This window comes from Acomys minous (genome assembly GCF_964271855.1).
Source record: "Acomys minous genome assembly, chromosome: 8".
In the NCBI taxonomy this organism is placed as follows: Eukaryota; Metazoa; Chordata; class Mammalia; order Rodentia; family Muridae; genus Acomys; species Acomys minous.
The window spans coordinates 105,632,832-105,647,458 of NC_140489.1; the positions used below are offsets into that span (position 1 = coordinate 105,632,832).

The 14,627-nt window shown below is 42.2% G+C and overlaps 1 protein-coding gene and 1 pseudogene across 5 annotated transcripts in view; one reads left to right on the forward strand and one right to left on the reverse strand.

Moving 5' to 3' along the window:
- The window catches only part of LCLAT1 (lysocardiolipin acyltransferase 1), a 136,193-nt gene that overhangs the window by 8,672 nt on the left and 112,894 nt on the right, over positions 1–14,627 (forward strand). The window lies entirely within an intron of this gene.
- On the reverse strand, positions 1,725–3,607 carry LOC311603357 (presenilin-associated rhomboid-like protein, mitochondrial; annotated as a pseudogene). The gene has a single exon. The product of its transcript is annotated as a presenilin-associated rhomboid-like protein, mitochondrial (transcript).

The following is a 14,627-nucleotide window of genomic DNA, read 5'->3' on the forward strand; positions in this document are numbered from 1 at the left end:
GTAAATACCCAGCAAGGAACTGCTGGGCCATATGGAGGTTGCATAGATACATGGGTTTATTTCTGAGCCCTTAGATTTTGTTCCCTGGATCTGTTTGTTTTGTCATGTCAGTACCATACTATCTTCATTAGGTTTTGAAAACAAAAACATGAAACATATTTTGTTCCTTTAAAATTTTTAAAAAAATTATATTAGTGTTTGTGTGTGTGTATGTGTGTGTGTCATGCCACAATTGTTATTGTTTTTGTTGTTACTAATTAATTAATTAATTTTGGTTTTTGAGACAGTGTCTCTCTGTGTACTCTTGACTGGCCTGGAGCTTACTGTATAGACGGATAGACAACAGCTTGTCTCTGCCTCCTGTGCTGATGCTGAAGGTGTGTGTGTGTCGCCACCACCCAGCCTGCTACATCTTACTTATCCATTCATCAGCTGGTGGGCATTTGAGTGGTTTTGCTTAGAAGCTATTAGAAATAGTGCTGCTGTAAACATTGATGTACAAACTTTGCATAAGCTTTTGTTTTCATTTTTCTCTTGTATATCCTTAGGACTAGAATTGTTGGCGCACAGGTAATAGTGCTTAACTTTTTCTTTTCTCTTTCTTCCTTGGGGTTTTTGTTGTTGTTTGTTTGTTTTTTCGAGACAATGTTTCTCTGGCTGTCCTGGAACTCACTCTGTAGACCAGGCTGGCCTCGAACTCACAGAGATCTGCCTGACTGTCTCCTAAGTGCTGGGCTTAAAGGCGTGCGCCTGCGCCACCACTGTCTGGCTGTGCTTAACTTTTTGAATGACTACTAGACTGTTTTCTAAACTGGTTGTATGAGTTTAATATTTCCCTAACAGTGTGGCCAGGTTTCTGCTTCTTAGCATCAGCACTTGTTACTATTTATTTATTTATTTATTTATTTTGTGTGTGTATGTGTGTTACAGATGTCCTAGAGAAGTAATTCTAGTGGCTGAAGAGTGATGTTTCATTATGGTTTAATTCGTATTTTCTTGGTGGCAAATTAGTATCAGTCAAAATTTCCTATGTGTATTTGCATATGTATGTTTTCCTTGGAGAAATGTTATTCAGATACTTTTTATTAAAAAAAGATTTATTGTATTTTTAATTATGTGTATGTGCTGGTGTCTGCAGAGGCCAGAGGTGTTGGATTCCCTGGAACTGGCATCTCATTTCCTTGTAAGGTACTTGGAGTGGGTGCTAAGAATTGACCTAGGGTTGGCTGTAAAACCAACCTCCTGTGCGGGGTGTGGTGGTGCATGCCTTTAATCCCAGCACTAGGGAGGCAGAGGCAGGTGGATCGCTGTGAGTTCGAGGCCAGCCTGGTCTACAAAGCAAGTCCAGAACAGCCAAGGCTACACAGAGAAACCCTGCCTCGAAAAAAACAAAAAACAAAACAAAACAAAAAAACAAAAACCAAACAAAAAACCAACCTCCTAACCTCCATGCCATCTCTCCAGCCTTGCCCTCCTCTTTTGTTAATTGAATTATTTGCCTGGTATCAGCTATAAGAGTTCTTTATATAAGGTTTGAGAACCTTATCAGAAACATGGTTTATAAAACTTTTCTCCCATTTTGCAGATTGGGTTTTCATATGAATATAGTTGATTTTAAAGTATTTATCTTGTATCTGTAACTCTCTCAGTTCTAGGAGGTTGTAAGGGTGATACGGGATTTCCTATGTAGCCAGTTATACCATCTGCAAACTGGAAATTCTGTCTTCTTCTTCTCTGTATGCCAGTCTTTAATTGTCTCCTTGTGTTGGCAAGAACTTTGAGTGTTATGTTCACAAGGGTGATAATTGTACTTGTCTTGCTTTTAGTAATGTGGGCAAAGGGGGGGGGGCATTATGTGTTGGGTTTTTTTTCATAGTAAATGCAATAATTACTGTATTGTTATTTCTAATTGCTTATCATCTAATCATTCCCCCCCTGCCTTTTACAAGAGCTTAGTTTGTGAGTAGATAAGTTTTTCAGATAAAAATGCTTGACAAGAACTGCTTTGTAAAAAATTTTTATTTTATTTTTTAACAAACTAAAGATATAAATGTTTATTTCACAACTTTGCCATAATTTGCTAAGGAGACATATACTGGGGACATTTAAAACACTGCGGCAGCAGGTACTGAGACGCTGCAGGCAGCAAGGACCAGATGCACCATTCTAGCCAGCTTCGCCTCACTTAGGGCCACCTCTTTATTTCATGGCCATTAGTCTTTATTTCATGTCACATTTTCAGTAGAGGCTCCCTGTTCTTCCATATGAGTTAATGGCCGTAAGTGATATACCATATTCCCAAAAGAGCTCCCCCAAGATGTGCTGCATGATCAGAAAATGTCGATCCAGGACCATCCCAGCCGTATCCATGGTGATGATGGCTTTTAAGGCATTGCCCGCTGTGAAGTCTCCCCTCCGCGATCTTGGTGCCGACCGCTGCAAGCACAGTCATGATTCTTGATGATGCACCAAGTGAAGGTACATATCTTCCTGTGGCAACTTTACACACATAACTGACAAAACTGGAAATAACACCTGCAGACAGGTACACTGCCGCAAACTGCTCGTGGCCCAGAGTGTTCCCGATGCTAGAGGAGAAGCTCCACAAAACATACATAAGGAGAAGTGACTGAACGTTGACAGCAACATTGGAGAACAGTGAGCCTTTGATGCTGAGCACAGTTTGAAACAGGGACGGCAGTCTCCATAAGCAGAATACAAGGGCATTTGCAGCTGTGCTACCTGTCACTGTCCGCTGGCATCACTTAGGCTCTTCCACCACTTGTTAATCTCCTTTCTGAAGTTTCCTCCAACAGTCAGCTTTTATACCATCAAAGTAACTCTGCACCCTGGATTTCAAATTCTATTGCCAATAGCAGCTGATGCAAATGCACAGCCTGTGAACCCAACAGTGAAGAAAAAGGGCATCCCGAGAGTTCTCATAGGGTGGGGGAGGGATAAAAGACAGTTTCCTCCAGAGGCTGCGGCAAGGGACTTCTCTTGTGTGCTTCCCCACTTGACCCTGGGTCTGATCTTTGAGGTTCAGCCTTCCTCGGTGCTTTTTTAAATCTACAGTTTTGATGAAGAAGTAAGTTAAACCTGCAATCAAGCAGCTGCAGGATCATGGTCACAGGGAGCTCCCAGCAGCCACTGCCCATGCCTGACCGCCGCCTCAGCCTTGCTGTGCCCAACCACGCAACGCCATCTTTCTAACCTCTGCCCTACCTTAGCCTGACCTCTGACAAGAACTATTTAAAGTAGGTAGATGTACTTATCTTGGCTCATAGCTACAGAGATTTTAGTCCCCAGAGTCTAGCTCCATGGTTCTGGGTCTGTGGTGTGCATTGCATCATGGTAGAAGGGTGGATGAAGCAGAGTATCTCCGCTTGTAGCGCTGAGGATGTAGAGGGAGGCTGCCTCTGTGGGTTCTCTCCTTTCATTTCAAATAGGCACTCAGCCTGTGGGCTACCCCTGCCCGCAGCCTGGGCCCGCAGTCAGGGTAAATCTCCTCCAGCAGTGAGTTCTTTTGAAACTGTCCTTGTGGATGTGACTAGGGGTATGTTCCAAGTCTCATAGTTGCTTCTGTCAGGCTGACAGGCAAGACAAATGGTCACAAGCAAGTAATGGATTGTTTTCAAAAGCCATTTTTGTGTGTCTTTTGGTATGTATGATCGTATTCTTATTTTTCTTGGACCTATTAGTATTGCGTATTGTATTGATTGATTGTTGACTATTTAGCTAGCTTTGTATCCTGGATTAAAACAGTTTTTAATATCACTGAATTCCTGTCCTAATGCTTTCTGAAGAGTGTGTGTGTGTATGTATGTGTGTGTGTGTGTGCGCGTGTGCGTGTGTGCGTGTGTGCATATGTGTATGGTCCTTTATATTGTTTTTCTGGATTCTAGAAGCTGTAGTAATCTGAGTTCAGTTTTCATGATCATTATGGGATTATTCAGAATTACTCATTTCATTTGGATGATTCATGTTACTTAGTGCTTTTGAGAAACTGGCCCTTTAGCACATAGGCAGAATGCCTTATTCCCACTAAGCAGGTGTGGAAGTTTCAGTGTCAGGAGACTGCTTCAATTCAATTGATGCGATCATGTCTCATTACTGCTCGCCAAGTGGGTCTTAGCTGACACCTTGGGTTGGGCATGTGGGCTTCTTACCTATTCCTGACATCAGTCGAAGCCTTTAATCTCTGGAAACATCTTTTAATGGAGAAGAATAGGGGTGAAAGGTCCTTTACAGGCTCATGTATTTAGACACTTGGTCTCCATTTGATCACATTGTTTGGAGATATTATGGAACCTTTATGAAGTAGAGCTTTACTGTAGAAAGTGTATCAGAGAGGGCAGGTTTTGAGTACTTGTAGCCTGGCTCTATGTCTTAGGGTTTCTATTGCTGTGATAAAGCAGCATGACCAAAAGTAACTTGGAAAGGAAAGTTTTATTTTTTACACTTCTATATCACAGTCTATCATTGAAAGAAGTGAGGACAGAAACTCAAGACAGGAACCTAGAGGTAGAAACCAAAGCAGAGGCCATGGTGGAATACTACTTACTGGCTTGCTGAGCCTTTTTTCTTATATTATCTAGGACCACCTGCTCAGGAGTGGCACCGCTCAATGGGCAGGACCATGCCACGTCACTCAAGAAAATGTCCTACAGACAAGCTAATGGAGGCTTTTTTTTTTTCAGTTGAAATTTCTCTTCTTAGACAACACTAGCTTGTGTAAAGTTGACAAAAGCAACCAGGGAATTCTATGTCTTATTCTTTCTCTCTGTTTCTTCCTATGTGAGGTTGAGATGTGTTCTTTCAGCTTCCTGCTCTTGCTGCCGTGCCATTCTTCCTTGTCTTGACAGACCATCTGTCTGGAACCATTAGCCAAACAAATGCTTTCTTCCTTAAGATGTTTTTGCATGGGGTTTTTACCACAGCAACAGAAAGGTACTTAACACAGATATTGGCGTGATGGGCCTGAGCATGTTGTTTTATAGAGAAGTGCAGCAATTGCATCCTCATGGAGTGCCTGGGGACCTGCTGAACGCCTGCTAGACCTGGCTGTGCTCTTGAGGGAGTGGGAGCCGGGAAGAGCTGCGTCCCTTACTGTAGGGATAACCACTGGAGCTTCCTGGACAGTGTGGGGGTTAGTGGGCAGGGGGAGTTGAAAGACAGTCCCAGATGTCTTCTTGCATTGGCCTTTCCTTCTGACACTTAGTGCTTAAAAACATTTTCCTTAAGGACTCTGGGCTGGGAAGCTGGTGAATAGTGTGGAGGGATGAGACTGGTAAAGTCCAGGGTAGAGTGTTTGCCTAGCATATGATTTCTATCAGCAGGGGAGGAGAAAAAAGAGTTGAGTTAGAGGGAATTCTGAGAGGCTGAGGAATTAGCTTGGTTGTTGCATAACATTTACACATTTGGAAAGTGAGTGCATAAAGAGTAGTCTAGGCTGGCCTTCAACTTGTCCTTCTGCTCAACCCTTCCCAGCAGCTGGGCCTTACAGGCCTGCGCCACTTGCTGGGCCCAACTTATGTGACTCTTGCAGTGTACATACTGGCTAATAGAACATCACTGGCTGGTGCCATTAGCTCTTAAAGCAACAGGGACTCTCAGAGGGCCTTCTCGGCGTGCATAGCTGACCTCTGATTCTGGCCTTGTCGGTACAATCTTAGGTCCCACTTGTTTAGTGTCCTTCTGAAATCCCTAGTCACCACTTTCTGAGCTAACTTCATTCTCAATCTCATTTTCCATTTTCTGCCAGGGTTTGTCCGTTTTGTGCATTTACTTGTCCTGCCTTGAACTTCTGTTGGTAGTTCTGGCATGTCTCCCCATTTGCTCTGCTGTTGCCTGTACCAACAGTGATACACTTCTTCCAACAAGGCCACACCTAGTAGTGCCACTTCTTATGGGCCAAGCATTTAAACACAGGGGTCTATGAGGCCGATCCTGTTCAAGCCACCACAGTGGACCTTAGTGTAGTGAGTTGGGATGCCTGTTCTTGGTTGGTTGTTAACTTGACTCTGTCTGCAATGAACTACAGTCCAGAAGTGGAGGGCACACCTGTGATGGGGATCTTGAGGCAGGAGGACAACATCCATGCCTTTGGTCTGGAGCTTGAGGGTGGATGGCACATGCCTTTAATCCAGATTTTAAGGTGGGAAGGCACATTTTTTTGTTTGCTTTTTGTTGTTTTTGTTTTTTGAGACAGGGTTTCTCTGTGTAGCCTTGGCCGTCCCTGACTCAACTTTGTAGACCAGGCTGGCCTCTAACAGTGATCCGCCTGCCTCTGCCTCCCAAGTGCTGAGATTATAGGTGTATAACTGGCTTGGGAAGGCGCACCTTCAATCTGGTCCACACCTGCTGGAATTTATTGGCATGACTTACAGGCTGCCAGCCAACTAATCCAACAATTGCTAGCTGTGAGTGGAAAGTCCAGGAATCTTGTAGTTGCTCAGTCTCACGAAGCTGGATATCTCAGCTGGTCTTCGTATACATGCTGGGATCCTGAAGGAATAGGCTCCAGTGCCAGTGAAGGAATGGCTGTGCTGGCAAGGTGAGGGCAGAACAAACAAACCCTCCTTCTTCCATTGTCCATACGTTCTGTGACTCCAGAGGAACTTGTCTAATACAGACTTGGGTACCGGAGTGGTCCTAGAGGAGCAGAGTGTAAGGATGAGTCTTTTAAGTACCTGGAACAGGCTTTATTATTTGCCCGCACCTTGAGCTACTGAAACCTCTCCAGTCACTCTCCTGGGAGCTCAGAGAGGATTGAAAGCCACTGGTAGAAACTGTGTTTCTAACTTAGAGATAAACACCTTTGATTGTCTTGATTCCTCAGTAGTGAGTGGCAGTGGATTTAGTCCCCCTGTGTATGAAACTTTCTAGAGTTTGGGGGAAAATAAAGAAAATGATTGGTTGCTCTTAGCATCTCTTGATGAATTGATAAAGGATAAAAGTGAGCTACGTGATAAAATTAACCAACTTTTGGTTACGTTGAAGGACTACAATGTACTTAATGATAAAATTGACTGGCTCCCTATGCGAATAAACAGTCTTAGGTTTCTAAGTGTGCCCTGAAAGGCAATCTTCTCTCCAGGGGCCATAGAGCTTGCGTTGCTGAAAATCAAACTGAGGTCTTCATTATAAGGTTGGATCAATTACAGTGAAAATTCAAGTCCAGTCTCAAGGTATCAGTGGTTAAAATAAGGGTATTAATTGGTAAAGGATGGGATCTTGTAACTTGGGGATGTGTGGGAGAACCCTACTGAAGCTGAGAACTTTGAACCCTCACATAGATTCTCAGTGTTTTAGCTCACCTGAGGAAGTAGTGTCCTAAGCCCCACCCCTTGAAATATTGCCCTTTTCACTTGAGGAATTAATCCTTCAATGTCTGCTAAACCAACAGTGACTCTCTCAAGGATATGCCAGGCAAGACAAGACTGATGTCAAGGACCAGTACTAGTTGCCTCTAGACCTGTAACCCGACCCAGGGACCAGATCAATTATGTAGGAAATCGACAGTCTTATTATATTGTGTAATTTTTAGTTATATAGTTACACAACTTTGTACCCACTTTTTTTTCACTAATATTACTACTGTCTTTGTTGTTGTTTTATATGACTTTTATTAATACATAAACTACATAAACATCATTTATAGGGTTTGGGAGGATTCTTTTCCTTTTGACTAATGATAGAATAATTTATTTACAGTTTTGTAAGTTGCTCCTTTCACTTTATTGATTTTTGTTTGTTTGTTTCTCTGTGTAGCCTTGGCTGTCCTGGACTTGTTTTGTAGACTAGTCTGGCCCCGAACTTACAAAGATCTGCTTGCCTCTGCCTCTCCACTATGCCCAGCTTACTCTCTCTCTCTCTTTTTTTTTTTTTTTGTGGTGTTGGGGGGGTTATTTTTCGAAGATAGAAAATTTGAATGATACTTTTTGGCATATATACATATGCACTTTAAAAGTACCAGTCTCACTGTTTTCTTTTTAAAGGAGCCCCATCTGTTAATGCCCTTAGTAATACTGTGCTTGCCCTCTTTCCTCATGTGCTCACTTCTGCTAGATACTATCACTGACAAATAGGAAAGACTAGTAATTGAAAACATGCCTCATGCTGCCTTAATTTGATGTTTGTGTGTGTTTTCTCATATGAGACTATTTTGATTCTTTGCCAATTTTTCCTATTGTTATATTTTATTCTAATTCTTTAGTACTTTCATAGTTTACATGCAACCCTTTAATTCATCTGGAATTTATTTTGATTTCATGGAATGAAAACTTGATTCTGGAGGAGATTCAAGGGCTAGTGGGCCTTGAAATTGTCTGGAAAAATTTAGAGGGCAAAAATAAACTTGTTGCATTTGGAAAGTAGTTTGCTTCAGATTTACTTAAAACCTTAATATTACCCAATTCTGTAAATTCTGTTTGTAACAGAAAGACCCTTCTCTACTAAGGCAGCAGAGAGAAAGCTGGGTTCTCAGGGGGCGTGTCAGATGCGTGTTTACAGGTAGCTCAGGACAGACTATGTTCGAGCAGAATTGCATCCTCTTTATACAGGACAGATTCTTATATTTGGAGTACAACCATCTTGTGACATGTGACAGACAGACATTTATATGTCTGATGAGATTGATGAATTTCAGTGGGATTTTTAAAAAAGTTTCTGGAGACAAGATCTTAGACCTTGTAATCTAGATCTGTAGGCTCTGATGCAGTATTTTCTGTAGCAGAGGGAGTTCTCAATTATTTGAGGTACTGGAGTAGGTAACAGTCTTGAGTTGTGTGGATGGGTCCTATAAGAAGTCACATACAGCCTTGCAAATGGGAAGTAGAGGGACATAATACACAGACAGCAGGGACAGTGACCACAGAGGCAGAGTTAGAAGGAGATGGTCACAAGTGAAGGGATTTTGGCAGCTGTATGAGGCAGAGAGCCACTCCTTCCCCAGCCCTGAGGAAGTATGGCATATACCTGAATTTGGTCCAGTGATACTGTTTCACACATTTGCGTTTCAAGCTTAAAGAATAAACTTACTTTAAGCCACTGAGAATGTAGTGCTACATTTTTGCTACTGGTCATCCTGGTACTCTTATGCCAGGATGCCACTCTTATGGCATCCTGTTTTGATTCCTGTATCTTTGTTTCCTGTGGTAAGCTCTAGACTTTCAGGGTGTTCTTCCACACTGCTCTGGGTACTGGGAGCTCTTACGTTTCATATGATTTAGAGAGTTATATTTTTAACATGTTTGGAGAAAAGGATTAATAGAGATTGTATTACCCCTTTAAATTGCTTTGTGTTTTGTTGCCAGATTCATAAATGTGGGATTCTTTATAAATATTTAAGTTGTCTTTAATTGCCTTTGGCTGTGCTCTGTAGTTTTTAGTTTATAGCAATTTTTAAGTCTTTTACCTCTTTGGTTGAACTTATTTGTAGGTTTTGAGTGTACTTATAAAAGTGACTTGTTTTGCTAAGGTTTTTTGGGGGGGTTTACTTTTAATCTCCCTCCTTTCATCCCTCCATCCCTGTCATTATTTTCCCGTCTTTTTCCTTTTTTCCCCCTCTTATTTCTGGCTGGGGTTTTACTGTAAACCCCACTCTGGCCTGGAATTCTCTAGGTTGACAAGTTTGGCCTTGAACTGAAGACCATCTGTGTGTCTCAGCCTCTCAAGTGCTGAGATTACAGGTATGAACCTTCATGCCTGACTCACCCTTGACTTTTGTGTGTTGGTTTTTGTTCACTGCAACTCTGCTGAATTTATTAGCTCCTCCTGTAATTTTGTAATTTCCATCTGAGATGTCTAGACTGAAGATCATGTTTTGTAGGTACTACACTTTCCTTTCTGATTTGGATGAGTTTATTTATTTACTTGACTGTTCCTGGCTAGAACTCTCCACAGTGCTGAGCAGCAGTGGCGGTGAGAGTGCTTGTCCTTGTGTTCCTGATTTTACTTAGTCTTTCATCTTAGAATATGACATCAGTTTTTAAATTTGTAAAATTGCTATAAATTGAGTTAATTGCTAACCTGTAAGATGACAATTTATTATTTTTGCTAGCCCCAAATTTTAGAGTAAAAGAGATTTCACATGGCTATAATTTTTGTAGTTGGCAGTTTCACAGTCTGGAGTACACAAAAGCATCAATGAAAAATTCCGAGGAGGTGGGAGCTTGCTGCTCTGTGGACTGGAGGGCTCCAGCTGCCTTCCTCTGCATTCTGGCACTGGACGCTTAGAGCTGCTTCTAGTGCCTCTCCTTTTATCACTGCTTACGGCAATGGAAAGCTCGCCAGGTTAACCCTGAAAGCTTTAAACATTTTTTGCACGTACATATCCAGCTTGACTTGAAGTAGCTCTCTCAAGCCTTAGCCAGTTTCTTTTCCTGATGCTTTTGCTTACACTGGAAAGAAGGACCATGGCTACCAGTGCTGCAGAAGGGAGATAGATGTCTTATATCCTAAGGAAACCAGTGCCCTAGAGTCAGCACGCATAGTCCTGCATTTGTTAAGATGTCTTATTATTTGTCTTTGTGGGTTATTTTGATAACATTTAGATAGGTTCTACACAAATATTTCTGATGAATGTGTGAGAATTATATGTTTATATGTTTATATATTTAAATATATATGCAAGACATTTCTGTATTTGGAATGTGTAATACATGTATTATATATAATACACACACACACACACACACACACACACACACACACATCAGTTCTGAAAAATAGGCCAAGTACTTCGTATAAATAAAATTAGTTTAAATTTATTACAAGGGGTAGCAAAAGGCTCAGCGGGTAGAGGCACTTGCTGCCATGGCTGATGACCTTAGCCTGGTCCCTGGAATGTACATAGTGGAAGGAGAAAATCAACTTCCATCACTTGTGGTCTGACTTTCACATGTGCAGACAATAAATAAAAAAATTTAAGTAAGAAACCTGTTGTTGTTGTTGTTGTTATTATTATTATTATTATTATTATTGTGTGTGTAGAGTGCAGGCCCATGCATGCCATGATACACATATGGACATCAGAGGACAACTTGTGGGGTTGCTTCCTCTTCTCATTACTGGCTTTGGGGATCAGACTCAGGGAATGAGGCTTGTGCATCAAACTTTTATCAGCTAAGCCATCTTGCCAACTCAGTTTTTTTGTTTTTTTAAATATTTATTATTACGTATACAGTGCTCTGCCTACATATACACCTGCACGCCAGAAGAGGGCATTAGATCACATTATAGATGGTCGTGAGCCACCATGTGGTTGCTGGGAATTGAACTCAGAACCTCTAGAAGAGCAGTCAGTGCTCTTAACCACTGAGCCATCTCTCCAGCCCAGTTTTTTTTTTTTTTTTAATTACTCTTGGGGATCCAGAAGAGAGGTAGAGGACTTGATGATTTCTATGCCACCTGATGGTTCTGGCTTGGGTCGTCTGTATCCATTCTTATCTATACCTTTCTCATGCCTTCACTTACCTTATAATTCTCCATAAATATAGACTTAGAACTTTATGGAATCGAACAGACTTTTATGTTAATTTCTTCCTTCATGGAGTAAAATATCTACTGTTACAGATGGCTTAAAGATCATGGATTTATTTAAAGGACTGAGGCAGTTTGAGAACCTTTTACAGGTCAAGTCTACCATAATTCTCTGTAAAGGGAATTAATTGTGCTATTGGTCTGAGCAATTATTTTGCTCAGTTGGCGTAATAGTTTCAAAGGCCGCCTAAGTGCATAGTAAAGATGAGTGGGCACCAGGATGCTGGGGGTGCTGGGGCTCCTCATGATGTACACACGCTGATGATGGGTTTTTCAAATGGTGAAAACCACGTTTCCTGTCTTTATCCAGTACTCAGGACTTAGTTCACCCAACCAAATTCATAAAGGGCTGGTGCTTTTCAAAAGCCATTAATGTGTTAATGTGCCTTGGGAGATGGACCTTTCCTTTAGTTTCTAATTGTTTTGATATTGCAGTACCAAGGTGTGTCTTCCTAATAATGTTGTCTAGAGTGAGGGACTCAGGCGGACCTGAAAATAAGCATGTGTTAAGAATTTCATGTAAATCCTAGTCAGTGTGGGTTCAGCCACATGGGTTAACTGGTTCAAAGGAAAAGTAAAGTAACCCACAGATTTATGTGGGGTGAAGGAATGTTGAAATGGATTGCACATGGAACAGCTGTTGGGGGAAGGAGGGGCTTGGGAGAGGTTGGAAGTCCCTTGAATCTTGTTCCTCAGAGAGTGGCACCTGCTCTTAGGTATGCCTGCTGTGCAGAGCTGTGGAAGGGAATCTGCTGAGATGGAGGGAGTGCTAGGCATGGCAAGGTGTCCTGTCTAGTGGAGGGGAGGGGCTGTGAGCTCTAGGGGGCGGAGTTTTGGGGTGTTTGCTTGTTACTGTGTGAGCTGTAGAGGGTGGAGCTTTGGGGTATTTGATACTGTGTGAGCTGTAGGGGTGGAGCTTTGGGGTATTTGCTTGTTACTGTGAGCTGTGATGGGCGGGGCTGTGGGTTGAGATCATTTCTCTGGATATTCTTGGAACTCCATGACTTTTTATAGCTGTATCATTATGTTAATGAAAAATAATTTGGCTTTAAATATTTGATTATATACAGACCTAGGTTTGAATTTTCTTTGCTGGTCTTAGAGGAACTTGGTAATTTTCTTTTGAATTTGTGGCTTTATTTATTTATTTATTATTTGAAGGAGAGAGGGAACATCTGGTGGTTACAGGAAGGAAAAGAGTAAGTATAGAGTGATTTGTATGGTTTTTACAGCAAGTATGAAGCGTGCATGAAGTTATAGAGGCTGTGCAGGGGGATTGGAAAGAACCCAGGCTTTTCAATAACACCACTTGCCTGTCACAACATAGGCATGCCACCCTAGGATACACCACTCAACCTGTCACAAGTTTTGTTTAATTCCTCAACATTTTTAATGTATGCTAAAGTGAACAATTTTACATTAACATGTATGTTTTGTACAGTCAGGTACAATAGTTCTGAGTAAACAATTCTTTCCTTGTAATGTTTTCTCTGATGTGACTTCTTCTGATACATGATGCCCTCTAGTGAATTTAGCCTTTCAGAAACATGATTGAGAGGCAACCACAGGTTCAATGAAATCTTCAAAAGGAGCATTCCAGTAATCCCTGTATGCTGTGTTCACATGGTAAGTTTCTGACCCTAGCATGTTCAAGGGCGCATTTGACTGTCTCTGATTCATCTGGCTGAGCCCAGTGACTTTTGCAGATAGCATTTAAAATCTCCTCAGCTCGAAGGCTCCTGTTAGGCTGACTTTTGCATACTGAGTATCTCTGGTGTGCAGCACTTCCCCGGGGCTTTGAACTTGAAAACTCCTGTATATGAGCTGGTGGACTTCACTGACGTAAAGTAGCTGCTTGTGTGTGGATGGGAGATGGTCCCTCAGCTGCTTATGTCTACTTGCCTTGTGATTTAACATGCACTGGTCGGTGTAGAAACTGTGAACCAGGCATCATGACTCATATTTGTGGTCTCAGTATGTGAGAGGTGGGGACAGGAGAATCAGAAGGTCAAGGCCAGCCTAGGCCACTTGACATCCTGGTTAAAAATAACAATCTCAATCAATCCCTCCCTCTCCCTCTCCCTCTCCCTCTCCCTCTCCCTCTCCCTCTCCCTCTCCCTCTCCCTCCTCTCCCCTCCCCTCCCCCTCCCCTCCCTCTCCCCTCCCTCTTTCTCTCCCTCTCCCCCACCCCCTCTCTCCTTTCTCCCTCTCCACACACACACACCCCACATAAGAAAGTTGGGATTCATAAAGGTTAAATAATTTGCCCAAGGTTGTATGGAAAGAGCTGCAGCTCTAACAGCTCATGTAAGCTAACAGCGGGCTGGGAAGCAGTCAGTGACTCCAGCTGCTTTACAGGAAAGTCGATAGCTCTGCACAGTAGTTGTCTGTATCAGGTGAGCTCAAGCCTCTCTTTTTATTTATTTATTTTTTACTTATTTTTATTTCATGTGCAGTGGTGTTTTACCTGTACATATATCTGTGTGATGGTATTGGAGCCTCTGGAATTGGGGTTACAGACAGTTGTGAGCTGCCATGTGGGTGCTGGGAATTGAACCAGGTCCTTAGGAAGATCAGCCAGTGTTCTTTTTTTTTGTTGTTGTTTGTTTGTTTGTTTTGTTTTTTTGAGGTAGAAATGCAGGAGCTTATTATAGTCAGTATATTCTCAACATCAAAGATTAAGAAATTCATTTGGGAAAACATGTTGCATTCAATGACCTGAAGTCCACAGACGCACAGCAGAGCTAGCTCAGAGTATGCGGAACAGAGGGCGGCCCCTTGAGTTGCTGAACTAAAAGGGATTGTGGATGCTTCAGGATGTTTGAGAAAGTCTGCAAGGGGGACCAGGTGTGTCTGGCTCTAAGGTCCCTTCCTACATTTGGTTCCATATGACAGAGCAAGGCTGTGGGTTCTGTGGCGGTACTTCAGCCAAGTCTGGGTCTCCAGAGCAACCCTTGGTTCACACCATGTCAGTAATTATGAAGGAAGAGGCTGACAACACAGGGTCTCAAGGTTTATGTACTGCTCCCTGTTAAGTCCACTGCTGGAGCACCAAACTGCTCATAAAACTTGAGAAGCTCATC